The following is a 13596-nucleotide window of genomic DNA, read 5'->3' on the forward strand; positions in this document are numbered from 1 at the left end:
CAGGTGAATCCGAATTCGAACAGCCATATTCGTGTCGAATATAAGGACAACCCAAATTCGAACACCAACACTATACCTGAGATATCAGTTGACAATTTTTCCATGGATTATATCAATATAGACGTTAACAATAAGTATCCAATTTTTTCTCGACGCGTTTCCCAAGCAATGCTTCCTCATTAGGTATGGACATCACACAAAAAATATTGATCAGTCTCATTAAGATAAATCGGGACAATATGACCCCATCTGTAAAAAGGGCGATAGAGATCTTATGAAAGATCTTACATGTACTTATTGAACTTATCTTAGGGTGATTTAGAGGGAGGAATATGTGCTGATCCTCTTTTATCTTTTTTTATTTTTTATCTATCATTCTATCTTGTATTCTATGTCTCAAAAATATCTTCATAACTTTTCTTTTCAGTCCTCCGGGAATCTGCCGCAAGTCTGTGCGATCTGCGGAGAGAGCACCTTGCTAATGTGTGTTGCGTTACGGTGGCCCATTCTTTATGATTGGGGTGCCAATGTGCCAGATTGGGAAAATAACTTTTTGCATTGCAGGGAACCCCAAATGACACCGCAATGCACTGCAGACACAGCGGATTTACCAAGCTTTATAGCAAGCATTACCACAACATAGAAATATGAATAGACCCAAGGAGCAAAGGTACACAAAGAAATCCACTAAACCAATATTTTATTAACCTTGGTCAGGCATAACGCTATCTGGACTCATCAATCCAAGTTCCATTATGTTCGTGTTCAGCAGGGTGGATTAATCTCACGGAAACTCCTTTACGATTTGTTTTATAAGTCTCCCAAAAAGTCCTCCTTTACTGCATCCGGGTTTGCTGTTATGAGATGTTATTATGAGAACATTTTATTTCAATATGTTTCATGTTTCTAGTCGTGCTCTGCACATCACATGGAGAATAAAGTGCTCATTAAAATAGAGAACAAGTGTTTCTGAGAAATGGAATTAAATTTGGGCCAAGTGAGGGGCCTGAGTACTACTAAGAGGTCACACAGCAATTACATCCCACTTACTTTTATTCTTTTATTACCCGTTTCAATGTGGTTATGTTTATGATGATGTTCACTTTGCATTTGAAACATTGCAGCCGATATCCATTAGTTTAATAGTAAATGTTCACTTCTATGGTAATCTCATAAAAAATGGAACTTTAGAGGTTGAGAATTATTGACAGTGTTCAAAGTGATTGTGAATTGGGTTATCAATTACAGATCTGATCATCTTGTTTGTAAAATGTTCAAAGTTCAAGTTTTTTTTATAAAAATTGTTACCCAGTGGGGATAGGGAAAATAAATCACGAGAAATATATGCTACATGTAGATTCTATTCTACACAATGGAATCGTGGAATAATTTCAAATATTTGGTGATCTCTTTCCAGACTCATAGGCATTTTCCATAGGGTCTTAGCTATTTTGGTTTTGGCAAAGTTTATGTGAGATATGTCTTACCTTTATATTCCCTAAGGCAGGGATTCCCAACCAGTGCTCCTCCAGAGCTTGCTTGGGGCTTCTTGAGCAATGATCAATTCTGTCTCTCTTTAGGTGACATACAATGATCTTTTTGGCTAATAATACAGGTGACATTCTTTCCAATGGTGGGCAATGTAAGAGGAATTCTTCCTACTGATCACCCTGTTGAGCTATGGATTTAGTAATTATTAAAGGGGGTCCCCAAGACCTAAAATATATTTTGGTGGTCCCCCCATATTAAGGTAGAGAAAAGCTGCCTTAAGGACACCAGGCTTAGATGAAACCAGTCTGACTCCAATTTGAGACCCTTCTAGGATCATTTAGGTTCTGCTCATCGGCATGCAATCTGGAAGTCCTGAATCCTAATTTTTGAAGCACTGATAAATATGGAAGTGTAACTAACCTTTTCTACATAACAAAAATGCTTTTTTTATTAACTTACCTTAGAAGATGGACCACACCATGCCAGGTTTATGCATCATTCATGCAAGTATATCACATTTATCTGCCTTTTTAACAATAAGAATAGAATAGAATAGTAAAAAACAATAATAATCTAATAGAACAGACCTGTCATCAAAAAATAAAAAAGGATGCAAAAGGATTGCTTTCCCTTTTACATAATGAAACTCTTTGATTTTTTTGTTTTTTTTTACATTTTACTTTCTTAACATTTTCCTTCCCTTTCCATCATGGTTGTAAAGACTCAGTGGAAAGCCACAGCTTCCTGGATACCTACATCTCATATCCCCGGAGGCTGAAGGTTGCTACATTTGCACATGGCTGAGATTGGGCATTGCTTCATCAGGGGCTTTTTAAATAACTGAACCAGCGAATGATCTCACGCATCTGCAGAATGGAATTGGTGCTTGGTTGATTACATTTGGAGGCCCTGTTGGAAGACACATCACCCATCATCACCTTTAACATAGCTGTCTATAAAAGGGTGGGGAGGGCCATAGGCACCCCATTCCTCTATCCCATGCGTTACACAAGGTGGGTATATGGAGGATTCCAGGAATATAATTTTGACACACTTTTTCTAGTTAGCGTAGTAGTCTGATATTACACATGGAATGCACCGTGCCAGGTTTCCCCACAAAGAGAAGTCCTACCTTCTAAAGTGGTGGTGAGTGATATTCTACACGCATTGTGGAAAATTCGAGGTCTTGAGAAACGCCCTATACCACAGGACACCTGTATATGGATGTGGAGGAACATCAGGAGCCCCATTGGCGAACTGTCTCTGGGTGAGCGGCTTTTCTTTTTTATATCTTTATATAATCTATTTTGGATGGCAGGATTTTTGTAAAAGGGCTGCATGCATAGGGTGACGGGAATGCTTCTTGACCTTCTGGAATAATGTCGGTGAGGGGAGTTTTTGAGATATCGTTCAGTGAATTTGGCTACCCGAATATGCTGATATGTTTATGTATCTCTATTTCATGTATACCTATTTATATTTTTTGTATATATGTAAATATGGGTATACAGGTAGTCCCCGAGTTAAGGACATCTGACATACACACAACTTCTAAATATAAATCGGGCTTCCATGCTCGTTCGTGTGTAGGACAAAGGCTTGATGGAGTAAAGTGCCGTTTGCATGGCTTGCAGAAAAAGCTGACCTCTTCTGCAAGCTCTTGAAACTCTTTATTAACCAAGTCAAACTCTGTTGTTTCTTTTTGCATATCAAAGCACAGCTTGCTCCAGAAGTTAATGAATGTTTAGGCTCCATAAAGTTATTTTTTGCTTTGTTTGTGATTAACTCACAGTGAGGATTTTATACAGTAACTAACACCACACTACCTAATAATATGTTGAGACAAACATCTGTCCTAATTGCTTTTTTTAAAATAATGTACCTGTTCCGACTTACATACAAATTCAACTTAAGAACAAACCTACAGTCCCTATCTTGTATGTAACCCAGGGACTACCTGTATATGGTTTTATGAGAATCACTGATGATTGTTGTTTTTACAATAAACAAAAGTTCACCCTAGGGTAAGAAGAAAGAGGATGGCAACATGGCCAAGGAACCCCAGAAAGAAGACGAAACCAGGCATGCATGGAATTCACTAGGTGCAGTAAGTACATTAATCAAAGGCTCTCAGCAACAAAAGGTAAGTGCATAACTAAAAAAAATCAAATACAAGTTCTGCTTTAAGTCAACAGGTTTAAATGCTTTGCTTTTTTACATCACTTTGTACATAGCAGAGAATACAACTATAGGGACCCCTCTATGCAGCAGCTGTGCAGACCTATAATTCATGGGTGGGCTTTACAAGTAAGGATGATCCACATTGCATGGGAAAACGAGTCTGTAAGATCCCTATCATTCCCAAAGCCTAAATAAAAGTCATTATCCCAAGTTAGAATAAGAATAAAAAAATGCTCAATAAATCACAGTCAATATCTGATCCAATCTGCCTTTGCGTTGCCGCTTTTTGTAACTCTCTTTTTTCCCCCCATGTTGAGTAACAATAAAACTTTGCTTTGTTTTTTAATGTTCTCTTGGAAACAAGCTTGGAATGTAAAGACATTATCTGGTGTCCTGGTGACAGATGCAGTCCAGTCCACGAAACCTCCTGCGTTCCTCGACATGTGCCTGCAAAACAAGCGGCGAGGATCCTAAAGGGCTTGTTTTGTCGCATGTCGGAGGAATTATTTTTTTTGCAAGAGGGCGGGGTAGCGAGAGGGTTGAAATGTACTTTTTATTCTGAACATCAGGTTGAAATAAAACACTTTGATAGACTTCATCTTTCTGGCTGCGCGTTCCACAGGGTCGGTTATTGGTAACCGCAAATTCCATCGGGGAAGCAAGCCAGGCATGATTAATAAATTGACTGTGTGTTCCAGACAATTAATCAGCCCTTATATAAAGAGCCCCTTTATTATCTGGATTGGAACAACCTCAAAAATGTTTGGGAAACTTCTTTTATTTTTTTTTTTAAATAGAGTCATAAGCATTACTAAAGAAGATAGAGAACAATTACATTTTAATGTCTTAAAGGCTTCCTGACGCAAGCATGTAAAAAATTACAAAACGTTATATGGTGAAATTCCTCCGGGGGATGCGTTTTGGGGAGGCTTATGAATATAAAATGTAGCAGAACCAGATCACTGAATTAAGGGGTTTTCTGCATTAACTGTACATAGATCTAATCCCCTTTAAAATTCTCAATGGTTGGAAGTACAGATTGAAGAATATCTGCCAAAGATTTTATGTTAGTTTTGGGTATGGGGAGGAAGTGTTGGAAGCTTGGTCAGGTTTTTATTGGTGTTCGAGGTTCTTTTCTTGCTGACCACACTGGAAATGATGGATATTACCCAACAGGCATAGATAGCAATAAAAGCCATTAAATATATTGGAGTTCTGCTATATGTTCAAAACTGAACTGCATGTTTGGGAAAAAATCTCTTTTAGGCCATGTTCACACTAGACATGAGGTTGCAGTGAAGTTACCCCTTGCTCATGCCAGAAAACCTCCATATGGGGAAAGTCACTACAAATAGCTTGTACCCATGGCAGCCCCATAGAGAATGAATTGGGGTGGCAGTGACCTGTAAACAGCCACCTGATATCAAATGTGCAGAGTTGTCGTGCAAGAATTGAGCTGCTTGTTGGGAGTTGCAGAGGATCAATTGAACCAGGGGCAGCTCGGAACCTAGCCAAATATTGGGGGGGGGGGTATATAGCACTAGCCTCTTTGCTCCAAATTTTAGGTCTTCGACATTCTGTGTGTAAAATATACATCTATTGTTCTTGCATTGTAGGTGATATCAGTGCCTGTGACCCTCCCTGAGTGGCTTATGGAACAGGTTGTACAGGGGCCAGTTGAACAAAGATGGGTGCGTGGGGTGAGCATGGAATAAGGTAAGTAGAATTATTATTTAATAGATATAGGAAAAGTTTTTAATCCTTGCAGCATTGGCCTATTTTCCCCTCCCCTCTCTAAAGAACAGCACGTTGCAATCTGTACAGTACTCGTTCACTCTACTGTTGCTGGAATGGATCTACAATTATGGCAAAATTTATTATTTTGCTTTGCCTCTCTTCTGCCCATTTGTCAAACTCCTAGCTCCAATTTAGCTTCGTATTTGGCTATCTGGCTTCACTTTCCTGCTAAGCATCACACCCACCCTCAACTTCTTCTGCAAGTTTGCCTAAGTACCTCCCCATCCCACCCTACAGAATAGACACTCCCATTGCAAGACTGATGGACATCCCATTGCAAGACTGATAGACTCTCCCATTGTAAGACTGATGGACGCTCCCATTGCAGAATAGACACCCCATTGAAAGACTGATGGACACTCCCATTGCAAGACTAATAGACGCTGCCATTGCAGAATAGACACCCCATTGAAAGACTGATGTACATTCCCATAGCAAGACTGATGGACACTAACATTGCAAAACCGATGGACGCTCCCATTGCAGAATAGACACCCTATTGCAAGACTGATGGATACTCCCATTGCAAGAGTGATGGACGCTCCCATTGCAGAATAGACTCTATTAAAAGACTGATGGACACCCCCATTGCAAAACCGATGGACGGTCCCATTGCAGACTAGTCACCCCATTGCAAGAGTGATGGACACTCCCATTGCAAGGCTAATTTCAGGCATCTATTCAGTCCTTTTTGAAAGCTTTGCTTGCAGATCTTCCAGAAATAAGTCCTTTTCCAAGGTTGTTAGGTCACTTCCTTTTCAGTTAACACTTTATTTCAATGCCCCCTTTTTTTCATGTCCCATATTTTGTTTTATATTGTAATAAACTCCGTCTAGACGCCACTTCTTTCCCATAGAAGGGTTTTATCCATCCCTGATTTGCTTACTATTACTCTGCAATTTGGCAGAGGGCAGCTGTGGTTTCCGCAAAAAACATGATACGTTTACAGCCGTCCAAGAAAACGTACCGTGCTCGCTTACATGTTAGTCAACGTTGCGTATATGGCGTGCATTGCTGGGCTGAAATTGGAACTCTGGATGAGCCCAAATGAGCCAAAAAAAGATAATAATTCAAATTAGAGGTTAAGAATCTGCAAGGAGTAAAAACAAACACTTCTTGGGACTGCTGGCACCGAGTAAACACTGAGAACACGAAGGGGAGAGCGAGGCCTGTAAAAGTCATTGGAAGTTATTTGGTTGGATTTGCTATCATCTATCACTATGAATTCATTGGGACTTGCTCAGTCCTCTTTGTTACTTGGCAAGGTTAGGTTCCAAAAAGTGTAATAAATACTTTATCATGGTTGTATAAATCTGAAATACGTTTTAATTTTTATAAATCTTATTAACTCTGCCCTCCAGCCTCCCCTTTATTAACTCTGCCCTTCAGCCTCCTCTTTTTTACCTTAGCCCTCTAGCCCCCTCCTTATTAACTCTGCCCCCAGCCTCCTCTTTATTAACTCTGCCCTCCAGCCTCCCCTTTAATAACTCTGCCCTCCAGCCTCCTCTTTATTAACTCTGCCCTCCAGCCTCCTCTTTATTAACTCTGCCCTCCAGCCTCCTCCTTATTATCTCTGCCCTCCAGCCTCCCCTTAATAATTTAGCCTTCCAGCCTCCCCTTTATTACTCTGCCCTCAGGCCTCCCCTTTTTTAACTCTGCCCTCCAGCCTCCCCTTTATAAACCTTGCCCTCCAGCCTCCTCTTTATTATCTCTGCCCTCCAGCCTCCTCCTTATTATCTCTGCCCTCCAGCCTCCCCTTATTAATTTAGCCTTCCAGCCTCCCCTTTATTAACTCTGCCCTCAGGCCTCCCCTTGTTTAACTCTGCCCTCCAGCCTCCCCTTTATAAACTTTGCCCTCCAGCCTCCTCTTTACTAACTCTGCCCTCCAGCCTCCTCTATAATAACTCTGCCCTCCACCCTCCTCTATAATAACTCTGCACTCCAGCCTTCTCCTTAATAACTCTGCCCTCCAACCTCTCCTTTATTAACTCTACCTTCCAGCCTCTGCTTTATTAACTTTACCCCCCCAGTCCTCTCTTTATTAACTCATGCCTTCCAACTTCCCCTTTATTAACTCTGCCCTCCAGCTTCCTCTTTATTAACTCTACCCTCTAGCCTCTTCCTATTAACTCCAGCCTTCCCTTTGACCCATGTGTACCAACTTCTCTCCTGAACTAAAATTTCATGCTCTGATTTCACTGCACACTGTGAACTTCTTACAATGTACATCAGAACCTGCAGCAAGTCACCTAAAGCTGCATAATTCCCTGGCTGGAGGATTCCCAGATTTATATAGCCCCAGCCTGACTATCCTTGGCCCAGTTCCTTTTATTTATTGGATTTCTATTCTTTTAATCATAGAGGTTCGGCTACACATGTAGGTATTACTATCTTTCCTTGTTTCCAGGAAGCTTTGTGCAACCCCATCGTAGCCCCTTTGACCAGTCATGTGAATTTCATGCATACCCCTGATATTGCTTTTTTATCTAAAATGATGGACCATGGCTTACCAACAGCTGTGTAGGGTATGGGCCACTTGTAAGGATTTCATATAAATGCATTGGTTGGATAAATCCAAGGGGGTATATGATACAACTGATATGTGTAGCATGTTAATAATTTAACAATGTCTATGTATTTTGAAACAGGTCAACACAAAGACTCCTCGGGGCCCAAGGCAAGACTGCATTTGGTTGATCCTTGCATGTCCCTCCTCTGCCCAAGACATATCCCTCCCCTTGCCCCACCTAGCTGTTTATTACCTGTTTGTTCAACAGCAAGCAATTACAAAACTTCCAATTCAGAGCTGGAATTAAACCTCATCACTCTAAGCCTTATGTCAATTGGGGTAATTATATACTTTCTAGTCTTCTTCTCTTCTTCTTCAAGGCTCCTCTGCTCAGAGCCCCGCCTCTGCGGTTCCCGATCTCACTGATTACTGTCTTCTGGCTTCACATTCTCTGTGGCACCACGAGGTCAAAGACTAGTGAATCTGTAGCAGCAGATCTTGTCTTGGTACTACAGTCAGAAGAGGGAAGGGGAGAGGGAGAGGGAGCAGCAAGGGGTTACTTTGTACATGCCCATTGCCATTTACATGGGGCTTAATTTATAAAGCAAGGACTCAGTCATTCCCCCTAACATTTCCTTATGAGAATCTTCCAGGTCCATGTGTTTCAATAGAAGTAATTGATTTGTAACAGTAAAAGTTTGAGGGAAGGTCAGATTCTCTGTTTTTTAAATTGAGCCCATGGACTGCAACTATCCACACATGGTGTGGGAACCTTGGTTGCCCTTGTTGGGTGGGGGGCTAGCTGAGCTTCTATATAAAGAAGCATGGATGGCCAGACAAGACAGAAGAAAAAATCCAACTCATATCATAAGGATCTAATAATAAAGTTGTGAATCTAACATTCACCAAACATTGCCTGGTGGTGAATATCCTTGCATATCCTTCAGCAAAAAAGTCAGGCTATGTACACACGTGCAATAGTTGTCATTGGAAAGAATCTTTTCAAATGCACAATGCATGAACAAGCGCTATACAGCTCGGTTCTGCTCTATGGAGAGGGGAGAACGGCGGAGCGGCACTCTGCTGTGCTCTCTCCCCCTTCACTTCCATTATGATCATTGGTCGTCCATCCTCTGTGTATCCGCTAGGGCGGTCATTCAGACGATGGACGACGAGCGCTGTACACTCACCAGATTGTCGTCCGATATCGGCCCTGAGTCGATTATCAAACGAGAACCATTGCACGTCTGTACGTAGCCTAAGTCTACATTATTATGCAGATGAGTTGCCCAGATGAGAATCGGCCCTCAGCATGCCTGGTTGTTTCAGGTAGGTTTAGGGTTAAAACCATCCAGGAATGCTGGCTTTTCATTGTGCTGATCACTGCAGTGTGTGTGACCTCAGCTCCACTGTTGTATTTATTATTATTCGGAGGTTTGTGACAATGATTAATGAGGTTCCTCCTATTATTAACATTTCATATTATTAACTCATTGCAAGTCGCAGTCTTCACATCTGAAAGCTGACCCCCTAATCCGGCCATACTCTCCCTCGTGCAGAACCCATGCAGGTGTTCAGTGGAACAAAAGCCCCGTAACTCCATTCATTGGAAGACGCAATGGAACCAAATGATGTCACTGTATTGTATGTAGGCACAGTGCCTGCAATAAGTGGGGATATTTAGAAAGCAGAACAAAATCAGATTAGATTATTTTTCTGCTACTGAAATCATTACATTTTAAGCTGACCGGGTAACGAGGATATGCCTTGGGTGTGGTCCAACCCCTCTATGTTGCCATTAAAAAAAGGTACAAATGCCCTTTTGAAGTTGCAGTGGTTGATGTTCTAGGCCTTGGTCAGATCCAGCACATGGGATCTTTTTTTGGAATCCTTTTTATTGGCTGTCCAGTAGCAGGGTCCTCCGAGGATCCAGAAGAAGATACTGCAGCAGTGGCATCGATGCATGTGGGGGATGAGCTGGCACTGGCACATTGAAAGAGGTGGATCAGCAGGCTCGCACTCCGAAATGGTTCTGGACCTGGATGGTGGATTTGGGTAAGTAGATTTTCACAAATTGGTAAAATGTTAAAAAAAAAACATGCAGGATGGGTTTTAGATCTATTACATTTTTTGCCTGGAGATGGGGATTAGCCAGAGCCACACCGACTCAATCCATATTCTATGCTACCCTCACACCTTGTGTTTGTCCCCTGGCGGCATATGCCATATGAGCCCAGTTGATTATGGAATCTATATTTCTTCTGTTTCTATTTGTTTCCAAAGTTGATTTCAAGTGCACATTCTTTGCGGCCAGGTGTTTGTTGGTTCCTTTGTTAGCAATCATGCCAATGTGAACTTTGAACCTCCAATTTTAACACCATAGACATCAGTATGGATTGTCCCCCCTTCTGAGGCTTCAACGGCTTTTACTCTTCTGGGAAAGCTTTTCACAAGACTTTAGAGCATGTCTGTAAGAATTTGTGCCTGATCAACCAGAAGAGCATTGTAAGATCAGGTACAGATGTTGGATGAGAACACCTGGCTTCCAATCGTCATTCCATTTCATCTCAAAGGTTTTCAGTTGGGTTGAGGTCAATCTGTGTAAAAGCCACTCGGGTTTCCACCACACCAAACTCATTAAGCTGTGTATTTATAGAGTGCCACCATGCTGGAACAGAAGAAGACTTTCCCAAATTGTTACCACAAGGTTGGATGCGTACAATTGTCTAAAATGTCTTTGTATGTTGTAGCATTTATAGTCCCCATCACTGAAAACACCTGAATTCAATCTTATGGAGGGGTCTCTGCATACCTTTGGCCATGCATTGTACTTCCTATATATAGAGGGGAGGACCTGAAGACACACAACATGGTGATGACCACTGATAGAACTTACACTGGACCTGATTGCTAACAAGGGCCATGACCTAGGGCAGCAGTCAGCGACCGGTGGTCCAAGAAAATTTTGTGGGTCCATGGCTCTGGCTGGTGCGCCCCCCAGCGGGACCCTTCTCCTGGCCTTCAGGAGAAGACCATGTCCTCCATACAGTATGGATGGCAGGTTCAGGACAGTGGGCGGGTTGTGTCTCTGGACCTAGAACCCCCACACTCTCCCATCGCAGGTCTGAGGTCTGATCATGACTTCACTCTAGGGGAAGTGTCTTCCCCTTTGAGTGACACACAGCTCCCCGTGCATGCATGGTCCAAAGTCCAAGAAACCAATGGTATGTGACAAACAAAAAGTTGGCGACCATTGACCTAGGTCATCAGTGATGCCTTAAAACCACCCACACAGAATGGGGGTTAATGTTGGCAGCACAATATTATGTGTAGAAGAAAGGTTCTACACCCCACCTTGTCTGGAAGTGCCTTCTGAAAAGGTCATGATTGCTGTCCTGACCAGTTTATTGGTGGTAGAGTGTACTGAGTACTAACAGTTAGATCAACTCTGGGCTTGTAGACCAAGATCTAAGTACTAGGAGAGCAGGGTAGCAGATTGGTGCTTTTATAGACAGTTAGGTGGTGGTTTGCCTTGTTCTTCTAATAGTTGGATTTAGGTGCACTACCAAAGTGTTGGTCAATGGTCTCCATGATACTTTACCTGTGCCTTGCTTAGACATCTGAGCTTATTGTAACCAGGGCCGTGTGACTTAATCTTTTTAAACACAAGGAATTCTTAAAATAACTTTCCGGTCTTTAGAGGACACTATAACACTAATATAATTACTATATCCACAGCCCACAGTACATTAGTGTGGTGGTCAGTGGGAAGAATGCCACCCTTTCAAATAGCTAAAAAGATCATTGGTGTCACCTAAACTGATCCTAGAGGCACAAACTACTCAAGGAACCCCCAGCCATCTCTGGAGGAACCCTGGTTGATAAACACTGGTTTAGGGGCCTGTTTATTGGAGTGGGGGGGGGGGATTAGGACAGTTGGGTGGCCCGGAAGTAAAACCTGGTGCACATTTTTAGCTCCATAATAAAGTGTGTCAGTTTGTTTATCCATAAGAGTGAGCAGAATGTTCTGTCAATGGGCTGCCTAGGGCTCAGGAATGCTTTGCCACCATGGTTCGTCTTATGGAAGGTGAAACTTAAGATGAACTAGAGAAAGTTTGGAACATGAGCTGGGTTTATATAGCTCTTTCTGTTTTGGCAATATTTCCTTTGACTTCTTTTATGGCCACCAAATCCTTGATGACCTCCAACTACCATCATCTCTGCCCCCATCTTCCGCCATCTTTGCCTGCAGTTTATTGTCACACCACCAGGCTTTGACCTGCTACCCATCTCTGTGCAGACCACCATGCCACTGCATTATTCCCATGCAAATACATACAGACAGGCCTGGATGATCCTGGAACTTGAAATATATCTAAATCTGAAACAAATTTGGCTTTTTTTTTCCAGGTTTGGATCAGGGGTATAGTCAGAAAAAAAGGTTATCCATGGCGAGCGCACAAGGAAAGCCTTTACGGGGGTCCCGAAAAAAATGGGCATGGCAAACCCAACTACACCCCTGGTTTGGTTATATTAGAAAGGCTTACAATTACCAACATCGGTGATTTCTTAGGAAGATTTCTCCATTTCTGTTTTGTAGTCTCAGCAAGTATAATGTTGCACTACAGATGCTGCAATGCATTAACACCTGACATTCATTTACTGCACCACAAAGGTGTGATCATCTCATACTCCCTCTATTAACACTTTAGCTGCATTGTGCATTTACAATAAACTGCAAACTCAAACACCTTTGCAAGGCTCTACAGATATATATCTGTATTTATATTTATGTACCATTATATTTAAATGTACCTATCAGCTACCAATATTCATACAAAAATATATTATTATTAGCTTACTAAGTAATTAGATGAGTGTTTTTCTTTATTTTTTTTTATTTTAGAAGTTGCAAAAAAAAAAATTTGGGCTCGTCCGGGATTTGAACCCGGGACCTCTCGCACCCTAAGCGAGAATCATACCCCTAGACCAACGAGCCAGCTGCTTGGCTTGGGCTTTCTTGTTATTATGAACTTGAAATATGAAAGAAACACGTGATCCTTTAAATTGCAACATTGTATCTTCTCCTGCATAATATAGATGATACATTTCCAGCTCCGAGCTGTCCTGGGAGAGAATTCTCCAAACTGCTCATGTATAGCCGAAGCACACAGACACTGAACAAGCCTGTGATTGGCAGCAGGATCAAGAGGGGAGGGGCTATGTGGTAAAAGAGGCGTGGTCTAGACCTCAATGTTTCTTTATAGACTTAACTAGTCTCATGGGAAATGGAAAAGTTTTAGCAACAAATTGCTTGTCATCAGTCTGTCAATCTGCACCCAAATCATCATGAATAATTATTGTTATTAAATGCATTCATGTTCACAGAAGCACTTTAAAAAATGAAGCCTGCCCAATATGTCTATGAGGATTTATAGCACAGGAATCTTTATAGCCCTCTAAAGAGGACCTGTTGTCAGCTTAAAATATAGCAGGTAAAAGTACAGGAAAATTAGTTTTTTTAAAATCTTTTCTTAGTTATATTTTAAGCCAATAACAGGTCCTCTTTATAGGGATATAAGAGTGGCCATGCTGAATATAAATCCTCATTATTGGCC

At 41.6% G+C, this 13596-nt stretch overlaps 1 non-coding gene across 1 annotated transcript; it reads right to left on the reverse strand.

Moving 5' to 3' along the window:
- Positions 1 to 12905: 12905 nt before the first annotated feature.
- TRNAP-AGG (transfer RNA proline (anticodon AGG)) lies at positions 12906 to 12977 on the reverse strand. The gene has a single exon. It is a non-coding gene; the product is annotated as a tRNA-Pro (tRNA).
- Between the last annotated feature and the right edge of the window lie 619 nt (positions 12978 to 13596).

The sequence above is a fragment of the Pyxicephalus adspersus genome, chromosome 1 (assembly GCF_032062135.1).
Source record: "Pyxicephalus adspersus chromosome 1, UCB_Pads_2.0, whole genome shotgun sequence".
In the NCBI taxonomy this organism is placed as follows: Eukaryota; Metazoa; Chordata; class Amphibia; order Anura; family Pyxicephalidae; genus Pyxicephalus; species Pyxicephalus adspersus.